The 20,268-nt window shown below is 43.8% G+C and overlaps 1 long non-coding RNA gene across 1 annotated transcript in view; it reads left to right on the forward strand.

Annotated features, from left to right (window-relative positions):
• Positions 1 to 1,350: 1,350 nt before the first annotated feature.
• The window catches only part of LOC117359799, a 51,430-nt gene continuing 32,512 nt past the window's right edge, over positions 1,351 to 20,268 (forward strand). Inside the window, exons 1-2 of the long non-coding RNA XR_004539304.1 lie at positions 1,351 to 1,446; positions 12,563 to 12,612. This is a non-coding gene — a long non-coding RNA (uncharacterized LOC117359799). The remainder of the gene's footprint in view (positions 1,447 to 12,562; positions 12,613 to 20,268) is intronic.

The following is a 20,268-nucleotide window of genomic DNA, read 5'->3' on the forward strand; positions in this document are numbered from 1 at the left end:
TTTCCCGTTAATGTGTGACCATTACCACATGAGCACTTACCAACACCTATGAGTATTTTGTAGGTGGTAAGGACTCACATACTAATCCTGTGCTAAACCGCCTCTAATAGAGTTTAAAAATTGCTGTTGAGACTTCTTGTTGCAGCCTCACAATATTCACAGAAGTCTCGCAAGGCTGCCACATGAAGTCTCGGTAGCCATATCAAAACTGTTAGTCGCAGGTGCAGTGGCGGTAGAGGGCAGGAAAGACTAGGGATCTTTCTTGCCTCTGAAGAAGCCACTGGACCAATAGGTTTTTAAGGTACATGTGGGGAGAGTGGCCTGTTCTCCATTACTGCAGGATTACCAAGGTATCTGTTATCATTCCTGCGGCAATATCGCAGAACGGTCTACCGGTACTGAAGTAATATCAAGTGTTCTTTGGACACAGTCCCCATTACCGTGATAATTACTGTGGTAACTGTGATATTATTGTGGTAATGGTTACCGTGATACACTCTTAAGATTAACATTTGAAAGTCTAACAAATTTCCATAATTAACTTTAGATACTAAAAGTGCATGTATAAGAATATGCTGTGTTTTCTCATCAAAATAACTTTTGATTGAGCGTAAAAGTCATAATGTAAAAAAAAAATAACAACTTTTTTAACACAGCTGAAACTTGCTCATTAAAGGTTGTGTGATTCTATAATGATCCCAAATATTTAAAATTATTTACTTTTGAGATTGATTTACCCCAAAGAGTTGGTACCTCATCAGGACAGGTATCATGACCACTAATCCAGTAGGTCAAGGTTTTAGCCATGTTTAACACCAAATGGTTATCCTCCAACTAATGTACTACTACAGATAAACAATGTTGTACTATAGTAAGATCTAAAGATAATTGATCAACCTTCACTACCAGTAATATGTCCTCTGTGTAACAATAAACATGAATTCTATATTCTTGTGTAATTGTAAGTAGAGGAGCAATAAAGATGTTAAATAAAATTGGAAAAGTACCAAACACTGAGGTATATGGCAAATAACATTGTATTCATTAGAAGTAGTAGAACCCACTGTCAATACAAATGTTCTGTCTTTCAGAAAAGAAGTAAACCATAACAGAGCTGAAGATATAATTCCAATACAGTAGCTTTTAGTTTGTGAAGCAATAATTCATGATCAATCAGATCAAAAGTTGATGTCAAATATAATGATAATGCAAGAGCTAAATAGCCATTGTCTAAAATTGTATTTGTTTTATTTAGAAAACATGTAATAATATTCTCTGTATTATGCCTACTATGAGATCCTGCTTGTCTTGGATGTAATACATTGTTTTTCTCAATTAAATCTAGTGTCTCAGGAATTTTGGAAAAGCCAGAGGCCATTGGATATGATGGTTAACTCTGCAATAAGCCTTAAACCATCCCTTAGATTCACAAAAGAGGTTCCAAAGGTAAGAAATTTAAACCTCTAGTGTTCAACATCTATTCGTAAATGTGTCATTTATGAGGCAAATGACAGAAGCTTTTGACTAAAATGTACCGAGGGACTGCTGATTTATCAATGATTAATCTCGTGCAGAATATGGCTGAAGATGTTTGATCAATCAGGATGTAGATAACATTTGCCATAAGTCGAAGGAGATTGCCAGCTGTTGTGTGACAGATGTTGTTCAGCTTGTAGATGGTCCATTGATTCTGCTTTCCATCAAAACATCTGAATTTTGAAAGTTGTCAATTGGTAGTCAGTGGCGTACCAAGGGCAGAGTGGGAGGGGCGGTCCACCCCGGGTGCAGGTCATGAGGGGATGTTCCCAGCCTTGGAGTCAAGGTCTGGGAGCTTATCCTTCTTATGGCCTGGCCCCAAGGCTCTGGGTGATCCCAGTGGTCCTGCATGTCTTCCCCCTTCTCTCTGTACTGGTCCAATGTCACGCCGAATCACTGCTGGCCTCGGTCCACCCAGGCGGAAACAGGACATTGCGTCATTGGAGACAGACCATGGCAGACGGAAAGCAGGAAGGGGAGCCACTGACAACATTGCTGAATTACTGCCAAGGCCGGCAGTTTTTTCAGCGTGACAGAAGGAGAGGGCAACATCAGACTGGTGCAGATAGAAGGGTGAGAACATACTGGGCAGAGGAGGAGGAAGCCTCCTGGACTAAATGTTTTTTTAAATAAAGTATGAAGGGGGTATTAATTAAGAAATGCCAGATTAGGCATGGGGGAGAGCTTAAGGGGCCAGAAACAGAGGACAGAGAGAGAGAGAGAGATGGTGGGAAATGATCTGAAGGGAGAGAAATTGGGCCTGGGGGTGGGGTGGAGGAAGAGGGAAAGAGATACTTGAAGGGAGAACTATTGGGAAGAGAAAGGGAGAAATGGTGGACCTGGGGGAGGGAGGCAGGCAGGCAAGGAGAGAGATGGGATGGGGGGCAGTTGGGAAGAGAAAGGGAGAGAAGTGGATCTGGGGATGGAAGGGAGGAAGGGAGAAATGTTAGGCCTTAAGGGGAGAGGAAAGAAGAACAACAGAAAAGAGATGGAGCAAAATGTTGGACCATGGGGATAGAGGAAGAGAGATGGTCCCATGGGAGGGCAGGAGGGAAGAGAGCTGGGATAAGAAGATGCTAGGAGATGGAGAGAAAGGGATAGGGAGATATAGCCTGATCAGTGGAGAGAGGGAAGGGGATTCTGAAAGTGGTGAGCCATGTGGATGAGGTCAAAAGGGAGATGACAAGATGAGTGAGAGAACTGTGGTAGAAATGTGGTCATGGGGAGTAGATAGAAGGAAATAGAAGGCTGGGAAAGGAGTGAGATGGGAGAACTAGGGATTGAGAGGAGATGGAAAATTGAGAGGTAGCTCAAAATTTAATAAGACGGGTGAGAAAGAGGGAAAGATTTGAGTGGACAGAAGCAAAAAAGAAAATAAAAAGTTAAGAAATCTGAAAGGGAAAAATCAATGCATTGGAGACAGGCATAAGGAGGGAATGGAACAAGAGAGAAGAGGAGAAAAATGGATAGCAGACACTGGAAAGAGAATTAGTAGAAGATAGACAAAAAGCAGAAAGAGAAACTGGGATCAAGATGATGGAAAAAAAATGTCCAGACAGCAAGGTAGAAAAAATTGTTTTATTTTGAATTTATTAACTGAAATATGCTAGCTTTGGAATATGTGCATCACAATTATTTTTGTATTGTATTCAGTGACGTAGTCATATACAGTTGATTTGGAGCCCAAAATTATGGATGGGCATCAAAGTTTCTCCCCGCCTGAGTACAATATATAAATACTTGAGCTAGTGGGGATTCCCAAGCCCTGCCAACTGAAGACATCTTCCTCCACTCCAGCAACCAAAAATATCCAAGTTTTGCAGCTAATGGCAATATCCTAAAGCTCCAAAAGCCAACTCGGGGAATATCAATTAAATAGTGAGTGGATCCAATGGTTAGGATGACAAAAATCTACTAACAATCCCCTGCTTATTTTTTTATATTTGTATTTTATATTTATCTTATATTAATACCTTAGAAGTGCTCAGAACTCTCAGGTAGAGAACCTGCACATGGAGACACACCCCAAAACGCAGCCCCCTTGGTCTATCTTCTGCTACGCATGCACACGCCTTCCCTTTCCGTACCTCTGGCTCTTCGCTGGTGTGACCAGCAGCTCCAACTTACTGCTCATGCGGGCTTCATCTCTCTCTATGATGTCACTTCTGGTGGTGGAACCAGGAAGTGACATCAGAGGGCGATCCAAAGCCGGTGTGGACAACAAGTTGAAGATGCTGCTCATGCTTGGGGATGTTAAAGAGGTACGGGGGAGAGAAAAGTGTGTATGCGGCAGGGGGCAGGGAATAGTGGGGCAGAGAAAAGGGTGCTACCACACAGGGTGCCTCCCACCCTCGCTACGCCACTGCTGATCAGGAGCCATTTCTGGCTGGTTAAATTGCTTTGAATATTGACCCCCATGTGTTTTTCTTTACATATTCAAGTAATTTGCAGTACAGAACACCACTGCCATTTATTCAAATACAATGTAATCAAAATTGTCGCAACCCACATGCTCCTGAAACGCGCAGCGAGCCTGGGTCACAGCGACCGATACTATTCCTAGCGCTTTCCCTCCAACTAGGGAATCCTTCAGGCGCCCTAGGCAACAGGGTAAAACAGCAGGTAAAATGTCCACAATGCAACAAGCAAGGAATCCACACCCACTCAAAGAGATTCAAAAATAAAGTTAGACTTTTATTCCTGACCCTGAGTCAGGTTGCTCTGAGGTTCCTAGCAGGCTATAATATTTTCCAATACATTGGTGCAAAAAGCCAAAACATACGATGCTAGGCCAACCTGGCCATGCTGGTTTCACCACCGTCAGAATGACCCTTATTTCCAAAATCAAAAAGGGAAAAATAAACACCAAAAACCAAAACTATGGCTGGACTTCAATTTCTACAGCTCTGTCCTCTTCACCAGCCTAAATAGGTAAAGGTAAGTTCAGCAATAAGGAAACATACACACAGTTCTTGTTGCATGACAATGAACTTTTCATAAGCCAAAAGTAAACTGTTAAAGCTGGAGGGCTCTGACACTAGCTGACTGCAGTCAAGGAACTTATTCAAATGGAATTCCTCCGTGGCTGACGTTCCCCGCAGTAGCTTATCAGCAGCAATTAGTCTCCAGCTGTGTGGAGAGGAGGTAAGCAAAAAGCTCCGTAGCGAATTGTTCAAGCAGTTTAAAGTTATAAAAAATGTAACAGCATTCTTCATAACCTAGCTCTGAAAAATGAGACAATTCTGCTGTACACCAAAAATAACTCAGTCTCAGGATTTCCTCAAAAGAAACAGGTAAGAAAAAGTATCGAACAACACTTCCCACCTTTTCAGCTTGTGTCCATGACTTCTAGCCTCTCACTAGGCTCACTGAACAAACCAATATCCATAGGTTCACAGCTTTCAAACTGCTTCTCAACGGTGGGTTCAGACTCTTCAGAAAGGTTCACCATCTCCCACTCTTCCCCCAGCTCATCAGCATTCAGCCGGACAGAGAAATCATGCTGCCTCTCTGGATCACATGCCCAGTTCCTCTGCTCCTCCCCCTCTCTGGGTTTCAGGCCTCAGCTGCCTCCAAATCACCCCTCTCTGCTCTAAAGAGGGGGAAGGGAGAAAGCTCCCTCTGCAGCTGTGACTGGTCACAGGACAGCTTCCTACTAGGTCTCTGCCTTTCTGGGAGATGTAGTTTCCTGTTCCCTGAGGTCTTATGAGCTCTAACAGCCGGCTTGGAAGAGTAACCTGCAACTGGTCTGTTCTCTCACTGGCAGTCACTGTCTGACTCACCAATCTCAGTTCAAGGGAGGTCAGCGCTCTCATACTCAGCAGAGCCAACCTGGTCAGCTCTCCTAAATAGGGGCTTCCTGCTCTTCCTAGTTAGACCTGAGACAAAGCTAGGAGGAGAGCTAGATTTGTCACAAGATATAAGAAAATGCTTTTTTGCCACTCTGGTACAGCAATTAAAGCCCTTAAACTGAAGCCAATTAAAACCTGCTTCCCAAGGCACAGTTTCAAGACATAATGAGTAGTTAAAAGGTATGGGATGGGGATTAATTAAAGTGTGCTGCCTGCTTCTATATTATTCCTGCTGGCACACACATTCTAACATAGATATATTAAAAAAAAGAGACTATGTGGACAGTTCACACAAATCAAACTGTTACAGTCCAGGAACTTTGCTTGTTATGGGCTGTACAAGTTAAGATATACCCCAAGCTGCATTTTTTCCCATGTTTTGTTCCCAAACGTATTTCTTTCTGTTTGTGGTCCATTAGGTATGTGGAAGCCTAAAAACTTGTTTGTGCATGAGTCATAGTATCGAAAACTATTTTTCCCACTCCATAAATGTCATGTTTTCTTCATAGATTTACTCCTTAAAAGGATCACTGTTGAACTGAAAAGACAGTCAAAGGTACAAACACAATGCTGATCATGGATTATCATGGTGTATTAGGTAGTATAAAGAAATAAAACAAAGGAAATAAGGTAATACCTTTTTTATTGAACTCAGTGCATTTTATGATGAGCTTTCTTCGGATCAGAATAAGCAAATATTGTGTTTTTTTGTTTCATTTCTTTATATTACCTTGGAAAGTGGACTAATGCGGCCACCGTACCATTTCACTCATGCTGTATTAGAAACTAGAATGCTATAAGGTAATTGTACCGAAGAGTAAAGCAATTTTTCCAATGCAGGTAAATTGGTTGTCTGAAAATTATCCTCTCTTAATCTGGCTAAAATATGGGCAGTCTTCTATAGGACTTTTAGCATTCTTCCCTATTCCGTTAAAATAACCCCTAATAAATTATCCCAGTGTTATCTTCTTAGATCAGAGGAATATAAATACCTAAAGGGCCTTAGAATCTGGGCTAAGTGCCTTAACCTGGAACTTTCCTGCACACTAAGCCCAGATTCAATGCAGCACAATTTAAAGCATTTGTGAATATATTTTTCAGATCGTACTCTAATGTTCGCATTAGCACACATTACCTGTAAACGCATGGGAACACATATTGCCTCCTACATAAGAAGATAATGTTGTTGTACTGGGACAGACCAAAGGTCCATCATGCCCAGTATCTTGTTTCCAACAGTGGCCAATACAGGTCACAAGTTGTGGCAAGATCCCAAAACAGTAAAACAGATTTTAAGAACATAAGAATAGCCTTACAGGGTCAGACCAGTGGTCCATCAAGCCCAGGAGCCCGTTCTCACGGTGGCCAATCCAGGTCACTAGTACCTGGCCAAAACCCAAGGTGTAGCAATATTCTATGCTACCAATAGAGGACAAACAGTAGCTTCCCCCGAGTCTTTCTCAATAACAGACTACGGACTTTTCCTCCAGAAACTTGTCCAAACCTTTCTTAAAACCAGCTACGCTATCTGCTCTTACCACATCCTCTGGCAACATGTTCCAGAGCTTAACTATTCTCTGAGTAGAAAAAAAATTTATTCTATTGGTTTTAAGAGTATTTCCCTGTAACTTCATCAAGTGTCCCCCTAGTCTTTGTAATTTTTGACAGAGTGAAAAATCGATCCACTTGTACCCTTTCTACTCCACTCAAGATTTTCTCCCCTCAGCCATCTGCTTATCCTAGAAATAAGTAGTGGATTTTCTCAAGTCCATCTTAATACTAATGGCTTAAGGACTTTTCTTTTAGGAAATTATCCAAACCCTTTTAAAACCCTACTAACAGCTTTTACCATATTCCCTGACAAAAAATTTCAGAGCCCCAAAATTCTATAAATGGTGCCTAAAGTTGTGCATGTAGAAACAGAGAAACATGATGGCAGATAAAGGCCAAATGGCCCATCTAGTCTGCCCATCTGCAGCAAACATTATCTCTTTCGCTCTCTCTCTCTCTCTCTGAGAGATCCCACGTGCCTTTCCCACGCCTTCTTGAATTCAGACAAAGTCTCTGTCTCCATCACTTCTTCCAGGAGCCTGTTCCAAGCAATCTACCACCGTTTCTGGGAAAAAAAAGTATTTCCTGTGATTACTCCTGAGCCTATCACCTCTTAACTTCATCCCATGCCCTCTCATTCCAGAGCTTCCGTTCAATCAAAAAACACTCATGCGCATTTACGCCAGACATGTCCTCTTTTTGAGGGCTCTGTCAGGCATCAGGCAACTTTTGCCCATTTTTCATTTTGTCTGGGTGTCTGCAAGGTGCTTTAGTCTGCTGAAGGAAAACGTGCAATCTTTGGGCCACCGGCAGTGTCAGTCAGCTAAACAAACTGCCTTTGGCAGCCCGGAGGCTTTGCTTCTGAGGGGACAACAGGTAGTTGATGCTGAGGTAAAGTTTTGGGAGCTACCAGAGATAACGTATTCAGCTGATTGGCGCTGCCAGTGGCCCAAAGAATAGAAGTGGTAGCCTGCCCTGGAGGAAAAAAGAAAGGAGAGGTACCCATTCCACGGGGGAACCGGGGGAGCAGTATTGCATCTAAGTGGGGGGGAGGGGTAAATGAGGTAGCCAAATTGGGAAGGAGAGTGGAAGGAAGGAAGAAAGAAGAAGGAGGTCTAGGGAAGGTAAGGGAAAAGAAGGGAGAGGGGAAATAGTGATGCCATACCATGGGGTGAGATACCTTTCCAGCCATCCATTCTGATGACTTCTCCTTAGGCTCTAATGGGTTTATATTAACCCATGTGGATAGCTTTTGGAATGTATTTGACCTTGTATCGGAACTTCAAGTTCTAAAATTATGTGAAAAACTGAAGAGGTGTAGCTGTACTTTGGAACCTTTTCCTTCCTACCTTTATGGCAATATACCTTCACAGGCTATTACTTGGCTGACTTATTTATTAAACCACCTTCTTAATAATGGCCAGTTTTCACTAAAAATGGGTAATATAATCCTAACACCCCTGTTGAAAGGTGCCGATCAAGACCCTTCGGTTTCTTCTCATTATCGCCCTATTGTGAATATACCTCTAATGACAAAAATGTTGGAATCAATTATTTCTAGTCAACTTTCCAACTATTTAGAGAAATTTTCTATCCTATTACCATTTCAGCATGGATTCAGGCCAAATTTCAGCACAGAAACTCTTTTAATATCATTAATTGCAAAGATTAAAATTTACAGTTGCAGAACAAATATGCAGTGTTGTTACAATTTGACCTGTTGACTGTATTCGATGTGGTCCACCATGATATTTTGATTCGTATGTTGGCTGACATAGGTCTAAATCATTTGGTCTTGGATTGGTTTAGCAAATTTCTCTCGCAACACTCTTATGAGGTTTCATCTTCATGGACACCGAAATATAGGGTACCACAGGATTCCCCTTTGTCACCCATTCTGTTTAACATTTATATGACCTCATTAAAAATTTTTTGCCTTTCGTCTATAGAGACCCTATTTACTTATGCGGATGATATTTTCATCCTATTGGAAGTTAATCACGATCTTAGCAACTTGGTTACAGGTATAGACAGTTGTATCTCCAAGCTTCAGAGGTAAGCAAATTCCATCCAAATGAAACTGAATGCTTCAAAAACCAAACTGCTTTGAATCGGGCCTAGACTAGAAATTCTCTCTGCTAATGTTGTATTGAAGTCAGGTATCTTATTACAACTTGATTTCACCTCTAGAGTCTTGGGTATTATTCTGGATTCTTCCCTTACTTTTAATGACCAGATAAACTCTTTGGCAAAGAAATGTTTCTTCAGTTTGCGTATGCTGAGAAAAGTTAGGTCACTGTTCTATCAGGAATACTACTCATTATTGGTACAGTCCGCTGTGCTTTCTCAGTTGGATTATTGTAACTCTGTTATTTTGGGTATTAAACAGGGTAGTCTAAATTGACTACAGTTGATACAGAATATAGCGGCTAAACTTATCTTTGGAAAGAGAAAGTACGATCATGTATCCCTATTGTTGAGAAAGCTTCATTGGCTTCCAGTTTGTCACAGAATACAGTTTAAGTGTGCATGTGTTGTTTTTAAATTCCTCTATGGAATATTTGATCCTTCAATCCCTCTATGTTGGAATGCTATTAGATCCTGTCACTCAAGGACAATTTATAAATATCAATTTATAAATATCAATTCCATCCTCTAGAGGACTTAAATATGCCGGGAAACTCAGTAAATCTATGGCATTTAAACTGGTAGAAATCTGGAATAAACTCCCAGATTCTTTAAGACTGTTAGGTCAGCTACATCAATTTCGGAAAGATTTAAAAACTTGGCTGTTTACGCAATAGTTATCTAAAACCACCAGTCGACGAATATTAACTAAGTATATTTTATCTTTTAACTCTTTAAATATCTCTCCATATGGCCATATAGTTTGTTACTTTATTTTTAATGAACTGTAAACCGAATCAAGTTCTTTCGGGAATTGATCCGGTATATAAACTGAAGATTAGATTAGATTAGATATGTAGCATATTTCCTCTTCCCTTCTCCTTCATCCATGTCTAGCATTTCTTCCTTGCTGTACTCTCTCCCCTTACACCTATCCATCCAGCCTTGCCAGCTCTCCATTTCCCCACCCCCACATCACTCTCTCTCTCCCTCCTCCCCAGGCAAGTCCAGCATTTCTCCTCCTCTAACCTTCCTCCTTCTGCTGCCCTACCGCTGTTTGACCCAGAGTCCGGAGTACATACAAAATCTGGCACTGGTGCTAACTTCAATGATGAAAAGCCTTTGAGTACATACACACAGGAAGGCCCTATCGGCTCCATCCCCTATGACAAATAATAATAATAATAATAAATAATAATAATTTTAATAATTTTATTGTTTATATACTGCCAAAGCCAAAGTAGTTCGAGGCAATTTACAATAAGAAGAGATAGACATTCAGCGAAAAGAACAATGAAGTCTTTGAGTACATGAATATTTGTAGGGAGGAGGGGAGACAGAGTAAAGTCACATTGAAGAGGCGGTTTACAATAAGAAGGGCTGGAAATTCAGTGGGAGAAAGCAGTGAAGTACATGAATATTGGTAGGGGGAAGGGAGGCAGAGTAAGATCACATTGTGGGGCATCTAGTACAAGTAAGTGGGATGCAGGGAAAGGCTTTAGAAATTCTTGGTCACAAATCGGTTAAACAGATTGGTCTTAACTAGTTTTCTGAAGTTGAGATAGGATGAGGAGTGCTTGATGATGATGCTTAGCCAGTTGTTCTGTTGACTTGCTTGGAAGGCAAGAGTTCTGTCAAGGAATCTTTTCTATTGGCAGGATTTTATTGTAGGGTGGCTAAACATACGTTTTCTGCGTGTAAGCCTGGTGGAGCAATCTAGTTTAAAGTGGAAGACCAGGTCAGAGGGGCAGACTTGAAGGCTATTCATCATTTAAGTTAGCGCCATTGCTGGGCCTTGTATGGACTCTGGACTCCGAGGCAGGCAGCGGGAGGGCAGCAGAAGGAGGAAGGCCCTTGATCACTTGAGTTAGTACTGGTGTTGCCTGGACTGTGGGACCTCTCTGGAGCTGTGGGGCCCAGGGCAGCTCAAAAGAGTCAATCTTTTTTCTGTCTTGTTTCTGTAGTGTCCAGCTTTCACATCCATAATTGACTACTGAGATAATGAGTGCATGGACTAGTCTGATCTTTGTTTGGAGTGTGATTTCCTTGCCTTTGGATACTTTGTCAAGAGCCTTCATTGAAGAGTGACCAAGTGCTATTCTGTGAAGTGTTTCTTCCCTGCTAGTTACTTCTTTGTTTACAAAGAGTCCAGGAGATTGAAATCCTTTACAACTTCTATTCTATCGCCTTCAAGCTTAAAATTTTCATCATTTTCCATGATAATGATCTTCGTCTTGTTTATGCTCAGTTCTAATCCCAAGATATGACTTTTGGCTTTGACTTTTCTCAGTAGATGCAGCATGTCTTCTTTACTGCTAGTGATGAGCATGGGTAGGAATCCCTTCTATCAATTCTAGGTAATAAATTACATTACATGCAAATAATATGTGCGGTAGAATTATATCAGAAAAATGCAAATTAGGTAGGATGCATGCGCACATGTCTTGTGCATTGATAGTGGTTAAAATACCACATCTGTGTGAGGCGTATGTGTGCCGTGAAAAAATGAACCATTGCTGAAAAGTGCTGTAATCGTGGAGTTGTATGTGATTACTGTACTGGTGGTCCTGAGCACATTTTGTTGCAACATAGGCGTGTTTTATTGGCGTATTTTACTAGCCTTATTTTTTGGGGGGTCTAGTAAGGTGTACTGTATTTTTCGCTCCATAAGACGCACCTCAGATTTAGAGGAGGAAAACAAGTAAAAAATCCATTCTGAACCAGATTGTATACTAATATATACACCTTTATATTCTTTCCCAGCCCCCCAGCACCTTTAAATTCCATACCAGCCCCCCACCCACCCAATCAATCATCACTTTTACATACCCCCCAGCACCTTTAAATTCTGTCCCAGCCCCCCCCCCCCAATCAATCAACACTTTTGCGTGCAACCATGTGCTGGAATGCAGGATTCTCATCCAGGTTCTGTTTTATTAGTTTGTGAAGTAGTGTTGAAGAAATATTTCAAATTAGTTCAAAATTACATACCCCCCCCAGCACTTTTAAATTACGTCCTAGCCCCCCCCCCCCCCAGCGGTACTTTTAAATTGTGGTGGTTGGTGGATGGCTGCCTGTTGATTATGTTAGCACTTGTGGCATACAAGTGTGCTAATGCCTGGGCCCGCGACACTTCCTAATTGTGCTGGTCGATTGTACTTCGCTGGACGACTGCCTGCTGATTACCGGTATGTTGGGGCCAGCGAGAACTGAGGCAGCCATTCAGAAGTAGCACACGCCCATGCAGCAGTGCACTTGTGCGCCGCTGGCCCCAAAATACCGGTAATCAGCAGGCAGCCATCCACCAACCACCACAATTTAAAGGTACCTCCGGGGGGGGAGGGGTTAGTATATTTGCTTCATAAGACACACCCTTATTTCCACCTACTTTGTTAGGGAGAAAAAGTGCATTTTATGGAGCAAAAAATATGGTATATATGTATTGTGTGCTTTCTATGCATGTTACATATGCTAACCTATGTCTTTTTTATTGCCAGGAAATCTTGCTTGTTTGCATCGGTGTTCACAATGTGTTCTCATTATTGAGGTGAGGTGAGTTTAGTGTAAATATAGATGTCTTTGTTAGGCTGCTTTTGTTTTATCTAATCTTTTCTTTCTCTGTATTGGTCTTTGTGTTTTAGCCCACTGGTGAAATCATCCATCATATTTCAATCTTGCTTTTGTAACCAAATGCACATTTAAATTCAAAAATCCACAACCTCTGCACACTGAAGGGTATGACAAGAAAAAGAAAGGTAAAGCCCCTTTTGCTCAGTAGAACAGGTCCAACCTAGACAACTCATATAAAATCAGACTTATATTCTGATTAACTGTGTCAAAAGCGGTTGTCATAGCTAATAAAAGCTCCAACGCTCATAGAATTCTTATGAGCATCGGAGCAGCGTCAGAGCATTTAGTGCACCAGGACACAGTAGAAACCTCTACCATGGCTTATTAAAAGAGGACCAAAATTAACCCAACTCAGCTGCTTGTGTCATGCAACAACCCATCAAGTAGAGACACTAATACAGCCTCTGTTGGCGTTTACCTGAACAAACAAGGCCTATCCTCTTATAGCTATGCTGATGATATCACCATCCTCATTCCTTTCGACCAACCAATGCTCTTAATGTCAGACACATCCAAATCGTAACTGTAGCTAGAGTTCTGTGTAGTGTGTCTACACAGAACTCTAGCTACAGTTACGACTTGGATGGAAAACCACAAACTGAAACTCAACCCAGACAAAACTAAATTCATCCTCCTAGAAAATAACAAAATCCCAACCATAACCAACTTAGAAATCAACTCTATCAACTACCCTTTGCAAACCACCCTAAAACTTCTAGGTATGACTATTTTCAGAGGCTGCACCATGCAACCACAAATTAACAAAACAATACAGAAATCTTTCGCAGTTATGAGAAACCTTAGACAAGTTCGAAAATTCTTCGAAAAAACACAATTTCAGCTCCTAGTACAATCTCTAATCCTAAGTATCCTAGACTATTGCAACATCCTCTACCTCCCCTGCCCTGCAATAATGATTAAACAACTACAGACAATTCAGAATACAGCTCTGAGACTCGTCTATTCATTGAAAAAACATGATCACATTACTGAGGCATTCATCAATTCTCATTGGCTTCCAATCCAGGAAAGAATACAATTTAAATTCTACTGTATACTATTTAAAACTATAAATGGAGACAGCCCAACCTACCTAAACGACCGCCTCATCCAAACCACCTCTACCAGGCATAGAAAAACACACACCCCATTCACTTACCCCCCAAATCAAAGAAGTAAAACGGAAAAAAACTATACAACGGACTACTGGCCACTCAGGCAGCGAAGATAGACAACCAAGTCTCCAACCTATTTACAACAACCCCAGACTAAAAGATGTTCAGAAAGGAAATAAAAACTATACTCTTCAAGAAATCCCTTAATAAAGCTTAATACCATGATAAAGCTTAACTCCCCTCTTACCATCCCCTCCCTAACCCCAGATCCTACTTTTCCCTTTCTTGGAAACCTTCTCTGATCTAACATTGTAACCCTTCTTCCATAACTCTTTTTGTAATCTGCTTTGAACCGAAAGGTAATGGCGGAATACAAATCTGTAATGTAATGTAATAACCTGCTCAAAAATCATCCAAATGTCCAGTATCATACAGGGAGTTATTAAGTTGCATATTGACATAGGACCTGAAACATTAAGCTTTTGTCCCTCATAAGGAGAGAAAACCCATAATGAATCAGGCCTTTAAGACCTGATAACAATTTTTTTTATTGCTACCTTAGATTTGATTGTTCAATTTTGTTGCTTAGTTTGTGTTATGCTGCAGTATGATTTTCTGCTAAGTTGTTCTGCAATGCTGTGTCATTCCCTCAGGCACCCAAAATGATTAACTTTAATGAAATTATCATATATTCCTCTTTGGCAAGCAGTAACAATTGAAGTGCACATCTTTCAAGTTTTGCATTGAAAGATTATATTATTTCAGACAAAATGAGATTTGAGCACCAAAGTTCAGTTGAATGAACACAAGATTTATAGCTCCATTTATCTGAACACCTACCGTAGGACCTTTTAATTAGAAAACTAATAAGGCTGATGACTCGGATTTAATAAGTCTTAAAAAATACACATTTTGATAAGGCAAATTGACTGTTTTCATCTTGAAGATTTGCAGGGCAACGTTAAGAATGGTGAGCATGAGGGCCGCTGAAAAGTTCTCAGCCCAGCCAACAAAGTTGGGGTAGTCTCGATCGAGGGCTATACACTTAGGGCTCCTTTTACTAAGCTGTGCTAGTGTTTTTAGCGCACGCTACATTGCCCCGCGCGCTAATCTCACGCTACGCACCAAAAACCAATGCCACCTCAATGGAGGCGTTAGCGTGTAACGCGCGCGCTAAAACCGCTGGCGCAGCTTAGTAAAAGGAGCCCTTAGTCCAGTGATTTTCCACTTTTTTCATTCTGCTGGAAAAATAAGGAATGAAAAAAAAAATGGAAAATTGCTGGACTAAGTTATAGCCGAGAACTTTTCAGCAGCCCCTCATAGGTTTGGAGTCTATTTATATGCTGGGAGCCTTACCCTTGGGCAGCAGCAGATGGGCAGTGTTGGAGGTGGAGGATCGCGTTTGATGAAACAAAGGCGACAACATCAAATTTATACTGCGCAGAAGAGAGGCCCAGCAATCTACTTCTGTATTCTGCCACAAAAACTTGATGATTTTCATCAGGTCACTAGGACTTGAACATGAGTCGATAGCACCTAACATAATTCTGCCACTTTGAATAATCCGTAGAAGCACACTAATAATAATAATAACAGTTTATATACCGCAATACCGTGAAGTTCTATGCGGTTTACAAAAGATTAAAAAGGTACAGAATAGTTGGACTTAAGTGGGGAAAGAAGTGAGTAAGAGGTCAGGAGGATCGTTATTGAGGAGAGAGAGAGGAACGGGTCAGTTGTCTAGGTATTTCAAGAACATGTATGTTTTTAGGCGCTTCCTGAATTCCTTGTAAGTAGTGGGCGAAAGCAATTGGTCTAGGTCTTTACCCCATACGGCTGCTTGGTGTGAGAGAAGGTGTTCATGGTGTTTTTTCAGTTTGCAACCTCTAACTGGAGGGGAAACGAAGATTGAATATGTGCTTCTCTTGTGTCTGTTAGTGGAAAAGGAGAAAAGGTCCGTTATGTATTTGGGGGTTAGTCCATAAAGTACTTTGAAGCAGATGCAGGCGAATTTAAACTTTACGTGTGCTTCCATCGGCAGCCAGTGCAACTGCTGGTAATAAGGTGTCACGTGATCGAATTTCTTTAGCCCGTAGATAAGTCTGACAGCTGCATTTTGCACTATTCGAAGACGTCACATGTTCTTTTGGGAGATTGCTAAATAGGCGATGTTGCAATAGTCAAGTTGACTTAGTACGAGGGATTGTACTAGGATTCTGAATGCAGACGTATCAAAGTATGATTTAACGGATCTAAGTTTCCAGAGAGTGAAAAAACCCTTTCTGATTACGGAGTCCACCTGGTCTTTCATGGTTAGGCATTGATCCAGAGTTACACCCAATATCTTCATGGTGGACTGAATAGGGTAACTAAGTTCATTGATACATAGTGGGGTTTTGGTATCAAGCGGGTGGGGAGAGGCAAAGAAGAATTTTGTTTTTTCTGGATTGAGTTTGAGCTTCAAGTCTGTCATCCATTGTTCCATCACATTTATGGCTTCTGATGCCTTGGGAATGGTTTCCGAGATGGAGTTAGCAAATGGGATGATGATCGTAAAATCATCTGCATAGCTGAATAGTTTTATCCCCAGTTGGGTTAATTGCGTGCCCAGGGAGGACATGTAAACATTAAAAAGCAATGGGGATAGCGGTGACCCTTGTGGCACACCAGATGAGTTGCTCCAGATATCGGAATGATCGTAGTTGAAATGTACCTGATAGGTACGGGATGTAAGGAAGCCATGAAACCAGTTCAACACCTCATCCCTGGTGCCGATGGTGTCTAAGCATTGCAGCATTTTCCCATGGTCACTGTGTGATGGCTGCATATTTTGCTTGATTATTGCTTAGCACATTGATGGGCTTAATTGCGGTACTCAAACCAAGTACTTGGCATGTCACCATTCACCTGCACACTCTTATTCATGTCCAATAAATTGCCAAGTCCCACAAATGTATTTTGACTGTAGAAAGTGGTTATATTTATGACTGCAGCAAAAACCTTATTAACAAATAAATGAAGCTCAACATATGTTCTTAAGTGTAGGAGTGTGAGCAAGGGTGGGCTCATAATGCTGACAAATTAAGCCACACAACAGGTTAAAAGTGAACACAAAATAATAATACTACTAATCATTTCCATAGCACTGCTAGATGTATACAATGCAAACAGAAAGGAATAAATGCGTAGTTATCATAAATCAATACATTTATATAAATGGTGGTGCTGAAATTATGAGCATTACAATTTTTATAAAGAAAAAGAATTAATTACACTTATGGACTTTAAAGTGTTATGTACTAAGGAAGGAAATTACAAAAGTACATAAATGACAGGCTTTTACCACACCTTGATTTACCACATGACTCAGTCGGCTTTTCAAGATATCCCTAAACATGTGCACTCCCCTAAAAAAACCCCAAACCCTTTTATACTGCCCTATAAGTGGCTTCTGCAGCCATAAGGGCTATTGGGGTGGTAGATAGGTGGGTCTAGGGCAGTGGTTCTCAACCCTGTCCTGGGGGACCCCCAGCTAGTCGGCTTTTCAAGATATCCCTAATGAATATGCATAAGAGAGATTTGCATACCTGTCACTTCCATTATATGAAAATCTCTCTCATGCATATTCATTAAGGATATCTTGAAAACCCGACTGGCTGGGGGTTCCCCAGGACAGGGTTGAGAACCACTGCCCTAGACCCACCTATCTACCACCCCAATAGCCCTTATGGCTGCAGAAGCCACTTATAGGGCAGTATAAAAGGGTTTGGGGTTTTTTTAGGGGAGTGCACATGTTTAGGGATACAGTGGTGCCTCACACAACGAACTTAATTGGTTCCAGGAGCAAGTTTGTTATGTGAAACGTTCGTTATGTGAAACGCGTTTTCCCATAGGAATACATGTAAAAAAAAATAATTCGTTCTGCAGCATAAAATATGCTAAGATGACATAAAAAAAGATAAATTTTTGGTTATTATTTTTATTTAGATACATCTAAAAACATAATTGTTTTTTAAAACAACACACATTTTTTAAATTTAAAGACAGACTAAGTAGAGTCTAATTTTACAGTGAGAGAGGGCAGAGTCTCAGCGGCAAAAACTGGGACTTAACTGTTCATTTTTTTTTTTTTCTACCGTGTTTCCCCGATGATAAGGCAGGGCCATCAAATAAGACAGCCCCCCCTTTTTAGAAAAAAATGTAAAATAAGGCACCCCCCCGCAAATAAGCCACCCACCGATACCTGCGCTTACCCGAATCGGGTGGTACGGTGGGTGACTCCGTGTGGTCCCTGGCACCCCCGACACGATCGGGGCAAGAGGGAGCTCAAGCCCTCTTGCCCCCCCGACTCCCCGACACGATCGGGGCAAGAGGGAGCCCAAGCCCTCTTGCCCCCCGACTCTGCCCCCCCGACTCCCCGACACGATCGGGGCAAGAGGGAGCCCAAGCCCTCTTGCCCCCCCCCCCCGACTCCCCGACACGATCGGGGCAAGAGGGAGCCCAAGCCCTCTTGCCCCCCGACTCCCCGACACGATCGGGGCAAGAGGGAGCCCAAGCCCTCTTGCCCCCCCGACTCCCCGACACGATCGGGGCAAGAGGGAGCCCAAGCCCTCTTGCCCCGCCGATTCCCCAACTCCCCGACAATATCGGGCCAGGAGGGAGCCCAAGTCCTCCTGGCCACGGCGACCCCCTAACCCCACCCTGCACTACATTACGGGCAGGAGGGATCCCAGGCCCTCCTGCCCTCGACGCAAACCCCCCCTCCCCCCAACGACCGCCCCCCCCCAAGAACCTCCGACCGCCCCCCCAGCCGACCCGCGACCCCCCTGGCCGACCCCCACGACACCCCCAACCCCCTTCCCCGTACCTTTCTGTAGTTGGCCGGACAGACGGGAGCCAAACCCGCCTGTCCGGCAGGCAGCCAACAACGGAATGAGGCCGGATTGGCCCATCCGTCCCAAAGCTCCGCCTACTGGTGGGGCCTAAGGCGCCTGGGCCAATCAGAATAGGCCCGGGAGCCTTAGGTCCCTCCTGGGGGCAGGGCCTGAGGCACATGGTCGGGTTGGGCCCATGTGCCTCAGGCCCCGCCCCCAGGAGGGACCTAAGGCTCCCGGGCCTATTCTGATTGGCCCAGGCGCCTTAGGCCCCACCAGTAGGCGGAGCTTTGGGACGGATGGGCCAATCCGGCCTCATTCCGTCGTTGGCTGCCTGCCGGACAGGCGGGTTTGGCTCCCGTCTGTCCGGCCAACTACAGAAAGGTACGGGGAAGGGGGTTGGGGGTGTCGTGGGGGTCGGCCAGGGGGGTCGCGGGTCGGCTGGGGGGCGGTCGGAGGTTCTTGGGGAGGGGGGCGGTCGTTGGGGGGAGGGGGGGTTTGCGTCGAGGGCAGGAGGGCCTGGGATCCCTCCTGCCCGTAATGTAGTGCAGGGTGGGGTTAGGGGGTCGCCGTGGCCAGGAGGACTTGGGCTCCCTCCTGGCCCGATCGTGTCGGGGAGTCGGGGGGGCAAGAGGGCTTGGGCTCCCTCTTGCCCCGATCGTGTCGGGGAGTCGGGGGGGGGCAAGAGGGCTTGAGCTCCCTCTTGCCCCGATCGTGTCGGGGAGTCGGGGGGGCAAGAGGGCTTGGGCTCCCTCTTGCCCCGATCGTGTCGGGGAGTCGGGGGGGCAAGAGGGCTTGAGCTCCCTCTTGCCCCGATCGTGTCGGGGAGTCGGGGGGGGGCAAGAGGGCTTGGGCTCCCTCTTGCCCCGATCGTGTCGGGGAGTCGGGGGGGCAAGAGGGCTTGAGCTCCCTCTTGCCCCGATCGTGTCGGGGAGTCGGGGGGGCAAGAGGGCTTGGGCTCCCTCTTGCCCCGATCGTGTCGGGGAGTCGGGGGGGCAAGAGGGCTTGAGCTCCCTCTTGCCCCGATCGTGTCGGGGAGTCGGGGGGGCAAGAGGGCTTGGGCTCCCTCTTGCCCCGATCGTGTCGGGGAGTCGGGGGGGCAAGAGGGCTTGAGCTCCCTCTTGCCCCGATCGTGTCGGGGAGTCGGGGGGCAAGAGGGCTTGGGCTCCCTCTTGCCCCGATCGTGTCGGGGAGTCGGGGGGGCAAGAGGGCTTGGGCTCCCTCTTGCCCCGATCGTGTCGGGGAGTCGGGGGGGGGCAAGAGGGAGCCAGGCGGAGAGAGGGCAGTTAAGCGCAGTGCCTGCGCGGAAGGATGCAGCTCGGGCGACTTCGTTGTGTGAAACGAAGTTCGTTGTACGAATCAAGACATAAAGTTCGTTGTGCGCAGCGTTCGCTGTGCGAGGCGTCCGTTATGCGAGGCACCACTGTATCTTGAAAAGCCGACTGAGTCATGTGGTAAATCAAAGTGTGGTAAAAGCCTGTCATTTATGTACTTTTGTAATTTCCTTCCTTAGTACATAACACTTTAAAGTCCATAAGTGTAATTAATTCTTTTTCTTTATAAAAATTGTAATGTTCATAATTT

This window comes from Geotrypetes seraphini, chromosome 4 (genome assembly GCF_902459505.1).
Source record: "Geotrypetes seraphini chromosome 4, aGeoSer1.1, whole genome shotgun sequence".
NCBI lineage: Eukaryota > Metazoa > Chordata > Amphibia > Gymnophiona > Dermophiidae > Geotrypetes > Geotrypetes seraphini.